Source organism: Mus musculus, chromosome 13 (genome assembly GCF_000001635.26).
Source record: "Mus musculus strain C57BL/6J chromosome 13, GRCm38.p6 C57BL/6J".
Classification (NCBI taxonomy): Eukaryota; Metazoa; Chordata; class Mammalia; order Rodentia; family Muridae; genus Mus; species Mus musculus.
In genome coordinates this window covers 83,890,772-83,909,546 of record NC_000079.6, presented here as the reverse complement: position 1 = coordinate 83,909,546, position 18,775 = coordinate 83,890,772, and the positions used below count along the sequence as shown (strand labels likewise).

Here is an 18,775-nt window from a genome sequence, read left to right as displayed (position 1 = left end):
TTTGGTTTCCTCCTGTGAAGACAACATATCCCTACCCATCCTAGAGGACCTGTTGCACTCAGAGCAGTTGGTAAGAACCCCCTCCCTCCTGCCTGGAGCTGATGCTGGGAGATTGGTGGACTCAGGACCCATCACCCACCCAAACTGCCATCCTCCCAAATACCACTCCCCTCTGTCCCTTTCTCCCCTTCTGCCTGGTCCTCTCTGCTGGGGCAGACTCCTAGTCGGTCTGCTCCACTGAAGACACCATATCCAGACCCATCCTAGAGGACCTGCTGCACTCAGAGCAGTTGAAGATCTGCTGCACTCAGAGCACTTTATGATCAGCTGCCCTCAGAGCAGTTGAATAACTGCTTGACTCCTCCACTGAAGACCCAACAGTCTGAAAACCTCTAAGAAGACCTACTGCAGCCAGGGCAACAGATCAGCAGTTTCTCTACCCCTCTGAAGAGCCCCCAATTGGAAGTCCCCACTGGTGATCTGCTACAGCCAGGTCCACAGGCCTACCAGGAGAACTGAAGCAACAGAGAGACAAAAGAGGCAGACTCCAGACAGTCACCCAGACCAACAAACACCAGGGATACCCAGATGGCAAAAGGCAAGTGCAAGACCATAAACAACAGAAGCCAAAATACGTGGGCATCATCAGAAAACAGTTCTACCAACATGGCAAGCCCTGAATATACCAACACACCTGAAAATCAGGAATTTGTCCTAAAATCCTATCTCATGAAGATAATAGAGTTCTTTAAATAGGATATCAATAAGTCACTGAAAGAAATACAGGAAAACACATGTAAACAGGTACCAGAATTGAATAAAGCCGTCTAAGACCTAAAAGTAGAAGTAGAAACAATGAACAAAACGTAAATGGAGGCAAACCTGGAAATGGAAAATTCTAGGAAAGAGGTCAGGAATTATAGATGTAAGTATTACCAACAGAATAGAAGAGATAGAAGAGAGAATCTCAGGTATAGAAGATACCATAGAAGATATTGACACAACTGTCAAAGAAAATTCAAAACATAAAAACTCCTAACCCAAAGCATCCAGGAAATTCAGGACACAATGTAAGACGAAATCTAAGAATAACCGGAATAGAAGAGAATGAAGATTCCCAGCTCAAAGGACCTGAAAATGTCTTCAACAAAATCATAGACGAAAACTTCCAAACCCTAAAGAAAGAGATGGCCATAAATGTATAAGAAGCTTATATATATATATATATATATATATATATATATATATATATATATATAAACACAAATGAATGAGAACAGAAAAAGAAAATTCTCATCACATAATTAACAAAACACTAAATGTACAGAACAAAGAAAGAATATTAAAAGCTTCAAGGGAAAAGAGCAAAGTAACATATAAAGATAGACCTATCAGAATTACATCAGACTTCTCAACAAAGACTATGAAAGCCAGAAGACCCTGGACAGAAGTCATATAGACTCTAAGAAAACACAAATTCCAGCCCAGGCTATGAAATCCAGGAAAACTCTCAATCAATATAGATGAAGAAAGCAAAATATTCCAGAACAAAACCAATTTCAAACAGTATCTATCTACCAATACAGTCCTACAGAGGATCCTGGAAGGAAAACTCCAATGCAAGGAAGATACCTGCACCAAAGAAAGGACAAGATATTAAGCATCTCACAACAAAGTCAAAAGCAGAGAATCACAAGCACATAAAACCACCTACAAAACAAAAATATCAGGAACCAAAAGTCATCAGTCATCTCTCTTTAATATCTCTCAATATTAAAGGATATTAAACTCACCTATAAAAAGACATAAGCTAACAGACTAGATAGCAAACAAGATCCAGCATTTTGCTGCATACAAGAAGCAAACCTCAATAAGAAAGACAGTCACTATCTCAGAGTAAAAGGATGGAAAAGGGTCTTCCAAGCAAATGGTCTCAGGAAATAAGCAGGATTTGCCATGGTAATATCCAAAAAAAAAAAAAAATAGACTTTCAATCAAAAGTTATCAAGCATGATGAAGAAGGACACTTCATATTCATCAAGGGAAAAATCCACCAAGAGAAAGTCTCAATTATGAACGTCTACGCCCCAAATGCAAGAGCACCCAAATTCATAAAAGAAACTTTACTGAAACCCAAAACTCACATTGAACTCCACACATTAATAGTGGAAGATTTCAACACCCCACTCTCATCAATCGACAGGTCATTGAAACAGAAACTAAACAGAGACACAGAAAAACTAAGAAAGGTTATGAACCAACTGGATTTAACAGATATCTACAGAAAATTTCACCCTAAAAGAAAAGAATATACCTTCTTCTCAGCACCTCATGGTACCTTCTCCAAAACTGACCATATAATTGGTCACAAAACAACCATCAACAGATACAGGAAGATTGAAATAATATTGTGCATCCTATCAGACCACCATGGCCTAAGGCTTGTCTTCAATAACAGCAAAAACTACAGAAAGCCCACATACATGTGGAAACTGAACAACTCTTTACTCAATGATAACTTGGTCAGGGAAGAAATAAAGAAAGAAATTAAAGACTTCCTGGAATTTAATGAAAATGTTGGCACATCATATCCAGACTTGTGGGACACAATGAAAGCATTGGTAAGAGTAAAATTCATAACACTGAGTGCCCTGGTAAAGAAACTGGAGAGATCTTACTCTAAAATCTTAACCGCACACAAGAGAGCTCTAGAACAAAAAGAAGCAAACTTATGCAAGAGTAGTAGAAGGGACGAAACAGTCAAACTCAGGGCTAAAAATCAACCAAATAGAAACAAAGAAAACAATACAAAGAATCAGCAAAACCAAAAGCTGGTTCTTTGAGAAAACAAACAAGATAGATAAACCCCTAGCTAAACTAACTAAAGAGCCAAGAGTCAGTATCCAAATTAATCAGAAATGAAAAGGGAGACATAACAACAGAAATGGAGAAAAAATTAAAAATCATCAGATCCTACTATAAAAGCCTATACTCAACAAAACTGGAAAATCTAGATGAATTGGGTGTTTTTCTAGACAGATGACACATACTAAAGTTAAATCAAAAGCAGATAAACTATCTAAACAGGCCCATATCACACAAGGAAATAGAAGGAGTCATTAAAACCTCCCAACCAAAAAAAAAAAAAAAAAAAAATGCCCAGGGCCAGATGGATTTAGTGCAGAATTCTACCAGACCTTCAAAGAAGACCTGATACCAATTTTCCTCAAACTATTCCATAAAATAGAAAGATGAGGAATGCTACCTAACTTATGCTATGAAGCTACAATTACTCTGACACCTAAACAACACAAGGACCCAACCAAAAATTAGATCTTCACACCAATCTCGCTTATGAATATCAATTCAAAAATACCCTATAAAATTCTTGCAAAATAAATCCAAGAATACGTCAAAACCATCATTCACCACAATCAAGTAGGTTTCATTCCAGGGGTGCAAGGTTTGTTTAAAATAGGAAAATCCATTAATGTAATCTACTATATAAGCAAACTCAAAGAAAAAAATTACATGATCATTTCCTTGAAGAAAAAACACTTGACAAAATAGAACACCCCTTCATGTTAAAAGTCTTGGAGAGATCAAGAATTCAAGGCTCATACCTAAACATAATAAAAGCAATATACAGCAAACAAATATAAAATTAAATGGAGACATACTTGAAGGAATCCCACTGAAATCGGGGACAAAAGAAGGACACCCACTCTCCCCATATCTAGTCAATACAGTACTCCAAGTGTTAGCTAGAACAATAAGATAACAAAAAGCAATCAAGGGGATACAAATTGGTAAAGAAGAAATAAAGGTATCATTATTTGCAGATGATATGATAGTATATATAAATGACCCCAAAAATTCTACCAGAGAACTCCTTCAGCTGATAAACAAGCTCAACAAAGTTGCCAGTTATAAAATTAACTCAAATAGATCAGTAGCCTTTCTTTATACAAATGACAAACAGGATGAGAAAGAAATTAGTTAAACAACTCCCTTCACAATAGCCACAAATAATATAAAATATCTCGGGATAACTCTAACCATACAAGTGAAAGACCTATATGACAATAACTTCAAGTCTTTCAAGAAAGAAGTTGTAGAAGATCTCAGAAAATGGAGATATCTCCCATGCTCATGGATTGGCAAAATTAACGTAGTAAAAATAGTCATCAAAAAGCAATCTATAGAGTCAATGCAATCCCCATCAAAATCCCAACACAATTCTTCAAAGACATGGAAAGAGCAATTCTCAAATTGATCTGGAAAGGCAAAAAAACCAGAATAGTGAAAACAATTCCTTTTTTTGTTTGTTTGATTTTGCTTTAACTGATATTTTAAAAATTAATTTATTTGTTTATTTTACACTCCATATTTTACTCCTCCCCCATTCACCCTCCCTCCACCCATCCCATCCCATACCTCCTCCTCACCCCCCTATCTCCACCTGGATGCTCCTACCCCGTATCCCATCTGACCTCTAAAATCCCTGGGGCCTCCATTCTCTTGATGGTTAGGTGCATCATCTCTGAATGAACACAGACCAGGAAGTCCTCTGCTGTATATATGTTGGGGGCCTCATATAAGCTTCTGAATGCTGCCTTTTGGGTGGTCCAGTGTTTGAGAGATCTCGGGGGTCCAGATTAATTGAGACTGCTGGCCCTCCTGCTGGATTGCCCTTCTCCTCAGTTTCTTTCAGTCTTTCCCTAATTCAACAACAGGAGTCAGATTCTTTTGTCCATTGGTTGGGTACAACTATCTGCCTCTGACTCTTTCAGCTGCTTCTTGGGAAACAGGCAACCTCGGGAGGTAGGCGGTCAGGGGTGGGGGGGGGGGGGGCTCCAGAATGCATCTGATACCTGGGAGGTGAGAGACTCTTGGGACTCAAAAAAAGGAACCGTGGATGAAATGCCGGACAGTAGGGAGAGGGAACTTGTAGAGTCCACCTCCAGCAGGAAGACAGGCCATCAAGTGAGGGATGGGGTTGCCATCCCACAGTCACACCTCTGACCCATAATTGTTTCTGTCTGAAAGAATTACAGAGATGGAAATAGAGAGGACCCTGAGGAAAAGAAGGTCCCGCAACAGGCCCAAAGTGGGAACCAGCTCCAGGGGAGGCCCCAAAGCCTGACACTGATACTGAGGCTATGGAGCACTCACAGAAAGGGACCTGGCATGATAGCACTCTGGAAGACTGAGCAAGCAGCTGAAAAAAATCAGATGCAGATATTTGCATCCAACCAATGGACAAAAGAATGGGGGGTGTCAAAGCGTTTGAGAACCCTTATTAAATTAGGATTTGAATAATAGAGGCCGACAAACTCTCATCTTTAATATTTAATATTTACCAGCTCTATCTTCATGGAAATCTTTGTAAATCTTCCTTACTTTCAACTTTGAGAGTTCAAGCCTGGCCTCAGAATGACACTTGCCACTCAGAACTCAACTTGTCTGTCTTGCACTCTGAAAGCTGGTGGCACAAAAAAACACTCTCACCACCAAACCCTTTCTTTTTTATCTCCTTCTGGAAAGCCCATTTTTGTTTCATGTGAATTAGCAGAATCTGGAAACAAAGAAATACATGCATTTGTCCAATACTCTATTAATAACTGATAACTTGTATATTTTCTTTTCTATATTCACTTGAACTCCTACCATTTGGCATTACCCTCATCTCCTCATACAGTTCATTATGACTCAAATTACTCTCAGTTCACATAAATCTACCTAAATTGATATTTATCTGAGTACTTAAAGGTATAACTAGGATTGTGTTGAAATTTTTTGCCAATCTGTTCTGGGGTGGAGGCTTGACGTTTAGAATTTGCCATTTTGTGATATAAACCGCCCTAGCTGATTTTTAACTCCCAATAAGATGTGACAGGATGAAGAATTGGAAAGAAGTAATAAGAGTTTGCTCATGTGAGCCAATAGGAGAAAATTTCACTACCATGCAACACTGACCTTACTAGACACTAGCTTCAAAATATATTGATCACCATGAAAGGGGTTTCAGATCCAATAACTTACTTCAGCCATTAAAGTGTGGGGAATTCCACTTTGGGTTTTTGCTTCCCATAAAAGCTATTAATTGCTTGATTATCTAACTAATTACATAATCTGATTCTGTTAGCCAGTATGTATATTTACATCAGCTCCTAGCACTAGGGCATTAAGAACCACACTACATCATCCTCACATAGTCTCACTGCTATGATTATTTCAAACTACAAAAATCCTTGAAAAATACACATGCAAGGATCCTCCTACATGAAATCAAGCAGACAGAGTCGGGTTGTCTAATAACAAATAAGAGCTCTTATGGTGTGTTTCCTGGGCCTCAGTTTTAATAGGATAAACATGCACACATATACACAAACTGTTCCTTTGACACTACATGAAGGAAGCCATTCAAAAATCAATAATAACCATAATCAAAATCAATACCTGTTACATGCAGTAGATAAGGTATAGACAAAATTGTTCCTCTATCATAACAACATATCACACATATACCAAGAGCCATGGCAGGTCAGATGTCTCTTAAATCCTTTGTCAGGATCCAAACTGTTTCACTGAATTTGAAGATGTTAGACTAAATCTAGTGATTCTCCTCATTTAAGACACAGTTAGTTTATTTTCTAAACTCAAAGCTAGAGCTCAGGCAATAGAACACAGCTTTATAATGTACACACTTATTCTGTGGCAGGCTGTAGTACTCTATCTGGAACAAAAGATGCAGCTGGAGAGATGGCCCAGTGGGTAAGAAGCTTGCTGAGCAAGCTGGAAGACCTGCACTCATGAAAAAGCTGGGTATAGCTGCACACATCAGGATTATGGAGAAAAATCCTGGACACCATGATTGTGGGAGCAGAGAAGAGGCAGAAGGATCACTGGGTTGGCCACCAGCCTGGCTTCAAGTTAATGAGAGATTCTGTATAGGAAAGGAGACAGAGAAGGAAGGACACCTAAAATCACACAAATGCGCGGACCCCACATTCACGTACATTTGCAATGACATTTCCTGGCTAATTAACAAAATATCTTTTTTTGAAAAGGTCAAATCATACTAAAAGCATGGAGAAAGGAGAGTAGGTGTCATTCAGGTCACCTGTTGCTGAGTAACAAATCATGCCAAGACATAATAGTATGAAAGAGCTACAATGAGATGACAGTCTCAGCTCAGACTGCTGGCGTCTGAATCTTTCCCTGTGGCCTCACTACTAAGTATCTCCAGAATAGCAGGCCCAGGACAGCCATACTTTTCACACAACAGCTCAGAGAAGAACACTAGAAGTCAAGTGTTCTACAACAAAAGGAGAGACCAGATATGATGGAAGTTCAAATCCTAGCTGAAGCAACTCCAAGGAGGGAAATTAACTCCATCTCAATTCCTTAAAAGTACTTTTAACTCAAGGAAGAACTAACAGATAATAAAACAAAGTGTCTGATTCCTGCTGAGAAATCATAAAAACAAAATAACAATTAATCTTTCCCAAACTATTCCGACATCCATCTGCAATGCTCCCATTTGTCTTCTCAAACTCTAAACATCTACTGTCCTGCTTTCCATCACCATTAACTGGCTTGCATTGTTGAAATTTTATAAATATCAAACCCTAAAAGATAGGTTCTTTGGCTTCTTCCTTTCTGCAAGATTACTTTTCAGATTATATATATACACACACACACACACACACACATATACATACATATACACACACACATATACAGATGCATACACACACACACACATACATACACACTGGGCTTAATAGTTCTTTCATTAATTCTAGTCCTCTGTGAAGTAGGTAACCTTTATGTGGACATCCCAAAACCAGTTTACTTTTTCTGATACTAGAGGCCTTTGAGTAATTGCAAATCTAAAAATGTCTAATTAACTGGTTCAAGAACACAGGAACAAAACCTTGACCAGCTATATACATTTATTTTTGTCTATAAATGTAATAGCTTGGCCATATGCTAAGTGCATATTTAAGCTTTTTAGAAACGGTTGCTCTGTTTTCTAGAATGGCCACACTTTTTTATGTTACCACCAAATTACTGCAATTCCAATGTCTTCATAGCATGAATGGCACTAGCTCTGATCAAACTTCCAGAAACAGTCACATAATGATATTTCAGTGTAGTTTTAGACTCTTGACCTTAAGATGAATCTAGCCAACCATCATTACATGTACTTTAGTGTGACAATACAGACATTCTGATGAACTGTTTGTTTGAATCTTGCCCATTGGCAAAACTAGTTTCTTCTATAATTATTGTTGAGTTTCAAGAAATCCTTATACATTCAGTATATAACTTCACTATCAAATGTATTTCTTGCAAAGACTTGTGATGCAACAGATGGAAACGATAACAGAAAACCACAACTAATCGTGCAGTTCTTTTTAAAATAAAATTTGAGACAAGTGTGTATGCATAAGAAGGTACAAAAATAATACTGTTTTCATATAATCCATCCCCAGTCAGTTTTCCTGATGTGGTCCTTCATTTAAGTCATATCCATTGCTCTCACCATCTCTGTTGCATGACAACACTTTTTTTATTAGATATTTTCTTTATTTACATTTCAAATGTTATGTCCTTTTCTAGTTTCCCCTCCGAAAATCTCCTATCCCCTCCCCTCCCTTGCTCCCCAACCCACCCACTCCTGCTTCCTGGCCCTGGCATTCCCCTATACTGGGGCTTAGAACCTTCACAGAACCAATGGCCTCTCCTCCCATTGATGACCAACTAAGCCATCCTCTACTACATATGCAGCTAGAGACATGAGTCTCACCATGTGTTTTCTATGATTGGTGGTTTAGTCCCAGAGAGCTCTGGGGGTACTGCTTAGTTCATATTGTTGTTCCTCCTATGGGGCTGCAAACCCCTTCAGCAACTTGGGTACTTTCTCTAGCTCCTTCATTGGGGACCCTGTGCTTCGTCCAATGGATGGCTGTGAGCATCCATATCTGTATTTGTCAGGCAGTGGCAGAACCACTCAGGAGACAGCTTTATCAGGCTCCTGTCCGCAAGCTCTTGTTGGCATCTGGCATAGTGTCTGGGTTTGGTGGCTGTTTATGGGATGGGTCTCCAGGTGGGGCAGTCTCTGGAAGATATATATAAATGTATATAGCTGGTCAAAGTTTTGTTCCTGTGTTCTTGAACCAGTTTATTAAAGATCCCTTTAGTCTCCTCTCTGAACTTTGTCTTTGTAACTCCTTCCATGGGTATTTTGTTCTCCCCTCTAAGAAGGATCAAAGTATCCACACTTTGTTCTCCCTTCTTCTTCAGTTTCATGTGTTTTGCAAATTGTATCTTGGGTATTCTGAGCTTTGTGGGAAGCCACAAACGCCATTACAAAAAACAAACAAACAAACAAACAAACAAAAAAAAACCAAGATGGCACTGGCTACCACTGGCTACCGCCCATGATTATGGGTAAACAACCAATGTGCGCATGGGCATAAGAGTTTTTTGCTGAGTCACTGCCTGGCCCGACGCATATTAATGAGGTACTGGTAGCATAACCAATCAGGTATGGACACGTCACTCCTAGGCCTATATAAGCAGCACCATTTCTAGGCTCAGGGTCTCTTCACCTCTGCAATCAAGCTCTCCCAATAAACATGTGCAGAAGGATCCTATTGTGGCATCGTTCTTGCTGGAGAGTCAGGCGCGTGCAAGAGAGCTTCTGGGCTAATATCCACTTATTAGTGAGTGCATACCAGGTGTGTTCTTTTATGATTGGGTTACCTCAATTGGGATGATATCCTCCAGATCCATCCATTTGTCTAAGAATTTCATAAATTCATTGTTTTCAATAGCGCATAGTAGTTCATTGTGCAAAGGAAAATATCTTTTCCAATCCTAAATCTGATAGAGGGCTAATATCCAATATATATACAAAGAACTCAAGAAGTTAGACTCCAGAAAAGCAAATAGCCCTATGGGGTACAGAGCTAATCTAATGGAGTACAGATCTAAACAAAGAATTCTCACCTGAGGAATACCAAATGGATGAGAAGCACCTAAAAAAAATGTTCAACATCCTCACTCATCAGGGAAATACAAATCAAAACAACCCTGAGATTCCACCTCACACCACTCAGAATGGCTAAGATCAAATGGCTAACCTCAGGTGACAGCAGATGCTGACGAGGATATGGAGAAAGAGGAATGCTCTTCCATTGCTGGTGGGATTGCAAGCTGGTACAACCACTCTGGAAATCAGATGGACTTTTCCTCAGAAAATTGAACATAGTACTACCGAAAGATCCAGCAATACTACCCTGGGCATATACCCAGAAGATGCTCCAACTTGTAATAAGGACACATGCTCCACTATGTTCATAGCAGCCATATTTATGAAAGCAAGAAGCAGGAATGAAAAAACTTTTTCTGGGGAGACATTACATACATGTCTGTTCACCAAATAGGAAGCCCAAGACAGAAAAAGGTATAGATTCCATCAGAGTCCAACTTGGCAAGCCAGTAAGTTTTACTAGGCTTACTTACAGAAATATGGGTGAGCAGCTACTTGGAGGAGTAGAAATGATTCAAAGACAGCTGAATCACCAAGACCTGCCCCAGTACATCTCACAAAGCTGGGAAACTGGTGCACACTGCACAGCTTATAGGTGGCTTAGCAGATTGGACAGTGTCCTTTCCAAGTGACTCAGTTGGGTTAAACCTCTTTCAGGCAGCTCAGCTGGTTTCTGCTTCTTCTAGACAGCTGGGATCATGTCAGAGCCTTCTTTGCGGCTTGGTTTGCCAAGAGTGGCTCTCAGCAGTCTTAGGGAGAGGTTTAGTGAATCAGGTGTTTCCGGGATTCCTGAAGCTGTTTTGAGGTGTTTACTTCTTTGCTTAAAGTGCTTCCCTGTAGGATAAAATGTTTCTATCTGGGAGGAAGCTGTTACAAAACAATGTCCAACTCTAGAAAGCATTGATCTAGTCTCTGTGTCATAATTTTTGTTCTTTTCACTTACCATGATTTTATTGAGCCAATGACCTGTTACCTGTGTTTTGTTTTATAAAACAAGGCCTTAAGGAGTGTGGGGCTTGGCAGGCCCTGCCAAGGTATCCCCTTGAACAATCAAGCCATGCAACAGTCCTAATGTAGTTTATTTGGGACTGGAGGAGGGAGTAGAGTCAAAGAAAGGGGGGCAGAGAAAGACTGCGATAGAAGAGAGGAAGAGAGAAAGAGTGGAAGATTGGGACACATGGTGAAGAGAGAGAGTGAGAAGGATAGACCGATTCCATGATAGGCTTGAAATTGGCCGTTAAGGAGACTAGGTCTAAATCCCTGTCTCAGAGGACTGGGCAATTCCAGGCAAGTTCAGGCCTCAGAAGCTGCCCTGCCACCTGGCCTGAGGCAAAGACAATAGGTCAGCAGCAGTTTCCAGACTTCCTCAGCTACTTCTTCAACAACAGTTTCCAGACCTTCCCAGCCAAGTTTCCAGTGCCCACACCCCAGTAATAGAATGTCCATAGAGATAGACCCAACAGATTAATATAGAGGTCACGCAGATACCCTGGAGTTCCCTAATGTGCTTTAACTCAGGCCTGCACACTCACTTGGTTGTCTATTTTGGTAATGGGGAGACCCCAGCATGCTGAACTTCTGCAGAATACAACACTCTTTGCGTTTACATACTATCTGAGTCTTTGAGGCTGAGGTATTATTCTTTGATCCCTTATAAGAGAAAGAGACACAGACATAGAGAGAGAGAGAAAGGGGAAAGATGGAGAGAGAGTCCTTTTTATATTTGAATCAGGCTCATACCTAGCTGTTGTTGGGTAGAGTCTGGAGAAAATGCCAACAATACGCATACAAACTCTTTTTTTCGTTGTTTAGTATTCTACAGTGTGGATGGGCCATCTTTATTTACCCGCTGACACTTTGAAGAGTGCTTTTGCTGTTCCCAAACTAGAATAAGGAACAAAGCTGCTGTGGCAACTGGGTTCAGGTTTTGATGTGAATAATGCACCTAACCTTCCATAGTTTCATTGTTAATTGATTGTTCAGGTTTTAATAAGCTGTGATACTATTTCCTGAAGTGGCTAAACAATTTAATATTTCCTTACTAAATAGATTTGTAAGGTACTTTTTCTGTATTCTCATTGGCATTGTTTTAATAACTTAATTTTAGTTTTAGCCATTGTAATATGTTTCTTGCCATTTTAATTCCATGCCTATCCCTCACTGGTACTGATGAAACAGACTTTACCTATACCCTCTTTATCAACAAGTTTCATTGCTTTGCATGTTCTTTCATTTAATTTTTTAAGGCTGGGTTTCTAAATAATTTTTTTTCATTTTTTATTAGATATTTTCTTTATTTAAATTTCAAATGCTATCCCGAAATTCCCCTATATCCTCCCACCGCCCTGCTCCCCTACCCACCCACTCCCACTTCTTGGCCCTGGCGTTCCCCTGTACTGGGCCATATAAAGTTTGCAATACCAAGGGGCCTCTTTTCCCAATGATGGCCGACTAGGCCATCTTCTGCTGCATATGCTGCTAGAGACACGAACTCTGGTGATACTGGTTAGTTCATAGTGTTGTTCCACCTATAGGGTTGCAGACCCCTTCAGCTACTTGGGTATTTTCTCTAGCTCTTCTACTGGGAGCCCTGTGTTCCATCCTATAGATGACTGTCAGCATCCACTTCTGTATTTGCTAGGCACTAGCATAGCTTTATATGAGACAGCTATATCAGAGTCCCTTCAGCAAATCTTGCTGGCATATGTAATAGTCTCTGGGTTTGGTGGCTGATAATGGGATGGATCCCCAGGTGGGGTAGTCTCTGGATAGTCCATCCTTTCGTCTTATCTCCAAACTTTGTCTCTGTAACTCCTTCTATGGGTATTTTGTTCCATATTCTAGGGAGGAATGAAGTATCCACACGTTGGTCTTCCTTCTTCTTGATTTTCTTGTCTTATCGAGACATAATATTTGTATGTCATTAAGTAGGAAGATGATAATGTATAAAATGTTTAATGATAAATTCAGGGAATTACGAAGTTCCAGCTCTTCAATTATGAATCATTTGTGATGGAAATCTCCCACCCTTTCTAAACTTACTGTTGAGTTCTGAGAGACCTTTACATAATATATACAAGTAAAATTTCAAATTAATAATTTCATTAAGTGATGTTAGGTAATAGACTAATAATTAGTAATGTCTTATTTATGAAATAGCTATTTCTCATTCTTTTCATTCCTGTATGATCCTTCTTTCCTAAACAATTTCAAGATTTTTCTGTTCATGTTTGAAGTTTTAGTTTCTGTTTTATTTATGACTTTGAGTTGTTTGTTGTTTTGAGACAGAGTCTTACTAGTTCAAGCAGGACAGTACTCCCAATCCTTGCTTCAGTAGTAGCATCCTGAGTGCTAGAAACATAGGTGTGCACTACTACACACAGCTTCTCTTTGTTTTCTAGGGTGCTGGTTTGTGAATGACAAAATCTTTATTTAGTATGTTTGAAACATCTTTCTCTTTAAAAGTTATTTTTTCTGGGTATAGAATTCTAGGTAATCTGTGTCACCTCTACCTTCCCCTATGTAAAATGAATCATTTCCTTCCTGCATTGATTTTAAAGAGCAATTTTCTCGTTCCCTGAGCTTGAGCAATTTAACCACTATATGTGATGCTCACGTTTCTTGTCCATGGAATTCATTGGTATTGTTGGATAATTTTTGTTGAGTTTGGAAAATATCTCACCATTATTTCAACTGTTTCTTTTCTTGAGAGATGCTAAGTCGGACTTACAACTCGGATCCCACATCTTTTCATATTGTAGTTTATCCGTATTGTCTCCTATGCTGTCAATATCATTGGTGCATTATCTATCCCAGTTCTAGCAGTTTAAAATCATTATAAGTTTGGTTTGCTTTATCTTTATTATCTCAGACTCAACTAGCTACTTTTTCTCTATCATGGATTTTGTTTCTTAGATATCTGGAAGTTTTGGGTTACATACTGGACTCTTGTGTACTCAGTGCCTGAGCTTCCTTCTGGCTCATTACTCAGATACAGTTTGATGTGGGAGATTGCTACTTTAGAGGGTTGATACATGGAACCAGGGCAATATTTAATCTAGAGACAGCTGATTATGCTGCATAACTACCTTGTGAATGTTCGACCCTGTGACCTTTGAATCATGAGGTATTATTGTCAGCTTGGTGGGAATAGGCACCATTTTCTTACCAGGCCCTCTGACAGCTTCCTCACATGTACTTACTGATCTGTGTTCAACAGAAAACTCAGAGGCTATTGTTATCATTTTAATATTAAACAGCTCTGAGGGTTCATATCTTTGAACACTTGGTCCCCAGCTAGGAGCCTTGTTTAAGAAGGCTCTTATCTTCTTCAGGAGACAGAGCCTCACTGGAACTTCTTTCTGTGCTAAACTTCCTGACTTTGGATCCAATGTGATCCTCTGCTCAACTTCCCAGAGTTAAGACCTTCTTTGCCATGTTGGATGGTACCCCTTCTTAAACTATGACTTAAAAAGCTCTTTCTCTCTTAAGTTGATTCTTGACGGACAGTTGACAGCAGTAAGAAAAATAACAAATTCTGGCACCTTGGGAAGAAGTCTGGACCTATTTATCTATTTATCTTGAGAATTCAGTACTCTGATCTACAGTACATGTTTTCATCTCTCTAGACACTAAACTACACAAGCAGTCTAGTGGACTCACAGTAGCCTTAGCTCTTATGTGACATAATTTTTAAAAATACAATTAATTTGAAACAATCATTCGATTCACTTTATGTTTCTACCTTCTTTTACGAATACCCTTCTTTTATTACCTTAGGCTTAATGTCCTGAAGACCACTGTCTCAATATTTTTAACTTCTTTTTGGTTTGATTTTGGTATTTCATATGAAATATTAGCCCTTGTTACTATGCCTTTACTTAGGGTGAAGAATTTTACTTCTTGGTGGGACAATATAACAGCATCTGTGGATTAATATTTAAGCAATATATACTCACTAGGAATTATTTCTCAAACAAAGGGAAAGGAATCCATAGTTTGGGGGACAGAATCATTTGTCATTATTGTCAAAAAGGGAAGCCTTTTTTCTGTCCTTATAGGAATCTCAAGAAGGTAGCTTTGTAATGCAATCCCACTCCCAAGTGACAGATCATCGTAGCTTAAACTTCAAAAGAGTAGGATCCTTCTATCTGGTTAATTGTTCAGTCTTTGTGGTCTACAATACTATTACTCAGAGGGATGAATCCATGGTAGAATTGAAATAAGCAAACAGATTTCGGGCAGTTAGTTAAATACTCAGTGTCGCTTCTAGCAAGTGTCACATCTGCTAGCTCAAATCGTGGTAGCTAACTAAAACCCCTTATCTGGTGTTCCTAGTTTTCTCTATGCTCAAGAAAACACATGAAGGAGATAGAACAATAAAAGAACTTCTGCGTCTTTTTCACAACAATTGATAGAAAAATAGAATATCTAAATGCAAAAGAATGTTTTTACCACATTTGTACAACAATAATATAATCTAATATCACTTATAAACATAATTCCACATAGATCAAACATGTAAAACTATAAATCGCTGAAAAGTAAAGCCTTGTGTTAGAGTTAGCAGTGATTTCTTGGGAATCACAACAGAGGCATAGAAGAACAGCAACAACAAACATAGAGCTAAATTGCATGGTACTGAAATGAAAACTTTCTATGTATCAAAGGACACCATGAACAGAAGAACAAAACACCTATATAGAATGATAGAAGGCATTTGCAATCTACAAGCTAGTATGTAATTCATATATAGACTCTATAAAGAATTCCTATCACCTATCATTCAGAAAAACAGCCCTCAATCAAAAAACAGGAAGCACAGTTGAATAAACACACCTCCCCAGAAGATGGACAAATATCCAAAATGTTAATTTTCAGAATTTGTATACTGCTCAATAGTAGATTTCTGGTTATCATGAAGAGGGCCCTGGGTTTGATGTTTGATCTCTTGTGTGTGTGTGTGTGTGTGTGTGTGTGTGTGTGTGTGAGAGAGAGAGAGAGAGAGAGAGAGAGAGAGAGAGAGAGGAGATTTTCAACTTCAGTAGTTGTTACAGTAATTTAAGTAAAAATCACACTGTTATGCTACCTAACATTCATCAGAATGCCTGATACAAAACAATGAAACAATGAGACAATAGCAAATGTTGACGATAACATGGAAAAGTTAGAATTTTTACATACTTCTGATGGGTTTATAAAGTCATTGATCTGCTGTAGTAAACATTGTGATTCTCCATAAAGTTAAATATTGAATTAATATGTGATCCAGGAATTGAACCTCTGATCAGATACTCAAAATAATTGAAAGCAGGCATGCAAAGAGGCATCCATCTCTGTACTCTTAACACCATTATTTACAACTAATCCGGGAGAGCAACCCCAATATCCACTGATAAATGGATAGAAACCCAAATGTAGTAATACATACAATGGAATATCATTAAGACATAAAACCAAAAGAAATTCTAACATATGCTTAAATTTTTTGAATGAAATAAACTAGTAAGCAGAGAAGATAAAACTTGTACCATCCCCTTAATATTACTTGGAAGAGTCAAATTCCAGAAACAGAAGGCAAAATGGTGGTTTCTAGACGCTGGAAGGGGGTCTGCATAACTCTGTTTTTAACGAGTGCAGCTTCTACTTCAAAAGATAAGTAATGCTCTATGGAACATGGTGGTGGTGATGTCTGCAGTTTGTGAATGACTTAATTCCACAGAGCTATGTACTGAAAGAATAACTAAGCTAGGGGTCGTGGTGCATGTATGTAGTCCAAGCACTTAAGAATGCCAAGCAGGAAGAACTCCATGCATTCCAGGCTTCACTAGGCAACATGGGATATCAGGTCAGGCAGAAGGATGCTTAGAAAATTATTATTATTATTATTATTATTATTATTATTATTGACAATTTTAAAATGGTAAATTTTATTTTTTACAACAATTTAAAAATTTTATTTATATACATAAGGATCTTGTTGTAATAAAGAATAAGTTTAAAACACATGTGCAGTTTAAATGATATTTCAGGTTGTTAATAAAGCTGTCCATCTTACTTTATCTGGCTTTTAGAAGAATTTTTTTCAATTTTTTTATTAGATATTTTTTTAATTTACATTTCAAATGCTATCCCGAAAGTCCCCTATACCCTCCCCCCACCCTGCTCCCCTACCCACCCACTCCCACTTCCTGGCCCTGGCATTCCCCTGTACTGGAGCATATAATTAGAAGAATTGTTGCAAAATGTATCGCTGTCTAATATCTCTTTCTTTAAGAAAATTCAGTATACTGGGACAGTGAGCTAAGGTGATCTAGACCTGCCTGGTACCAAGAGCAATGACCCAGAGCTGCCTATCTCTTGCTCTCTGTCCACCACACTTCTTCCTTGTTCATCATCCTGTGACGCACTCAGAACTTGTGAGTACTTACGGGATCTAGGAGTTAGAAGGTGTCTTCAAATTATAGTGGATGATGGGGATGGATTTGAACAGTTCAACTCTTGTATATCTTTCCTTTGTGTTAGGTTTGAATATGATCCCAGTTCATTTTGTATACATTATATTTCTAAAATTAGCCCCTTACAAATTCAATATGCAAAGTACAATGAACATATATGGAGATTACTAAACACCACTAATTACAAAAACCTTAGTTCTTAAGAAGCTACAGTATCGAGATCTTCCTAGAAATCCATAAATGACTTCTGTGATATCTAATTTACTTCATCATGTTAGGCATGTTCTAGCCTTATACATCTTTGTGTGTATGTGTGTGTGTGTGTGTGTGTGTGTGTGTGTGTGTGTGTGTGTGTGTAGATGTTCACGTGTATGTGGGCATGTGTGAATTCATGTGTGTGTGTGTTCATGTGTATGTGTATGGTGTATATGCTCATGTATGGCTACAGGTGTGTGAACATATATATAAGAGGCCAGAATCAAAACAAGCAAAACACTGATAAGACAAAAAATGCCAAAAAAAGTCAACATGGAACAAAAGTTTACCCAAAAAAAATGCCATTGAGTTTGTTTTGTGTTAGACAACACAAAACCTGAGCATGGGGCTTACCCTCAGTTGTGGTTGATATGTCCAGGGACAATGCATTGGAGAACACTAATTTCTGTCTTACCAGTGGACATCAATGCAGATAGCCTCTTAGCTGGGTGTAGGGCGTCTATGATCAGCCTCCCCTCTAGCTTGAATCTTTGTGGAACTTTGACATGCTGCCACAGTCTCTGTGAGTTTATATATGCAACAGTCCTGTTGTGTTTGGAAGACATTTTTTTTTCTTTTGAGTCATACATAACCTCTGGCTCTTGAAATGTGTCTCCTCTTCTGCATAGATCCCTGAGGGGAAAGGTTTGATAAAGACATCATATTTAGGACTGAGTGCTCCAAAGTCTCTCACTGTCTTCATGTGTTGTGGATCTCTGTGTTCTTATCTACTTGAGAGTTTCTCTCAAGTGAGTTGAGTAAGGCCGTGATCTATGGATAAAAGAGTATAAAAGTGATCATTTTAAATTCACTAGAGTTGAATTGTGAGAGTAAAAAGAAACAGCGCAAGTTGGGGGGGAATGTAAAAAATAGATGTCACTGGAATTCAGACAACTAGCATTGTATACTCTTGTGTTCAGACTCGATTGTGAAACCTTAAGTTAACTGCTTTATGAGTTTAAATTCATTCATTCTGTAATAAATCACATGTACTTAG

General features: G+C 38.6%; 1 long non-coding RNA gene across 1 annotated transcript in view; it reads right to left on the bottom strand.

The window, feature by feature from the left end:
- The window catches only part of 2810049E08Rik (RIKEN cDNA 2810049E08 gene), a 37,503-nt gene extending 19,164 nt beyond the window's left edge, over positions 1–18,339 (bottom strand). The window contains exon 1 of the long non-coding RNA NR_036594.1: positions 18,133–18,339. This is a non-coding gene — a long non-coding RNA (RIKEN cDNA 2810049E08 gene). The remainder of the gene's footprint in view (positions 1–18,132) is intronic.
- Positions 18,340–18,775: the final 436 nt, after the last annotated feature.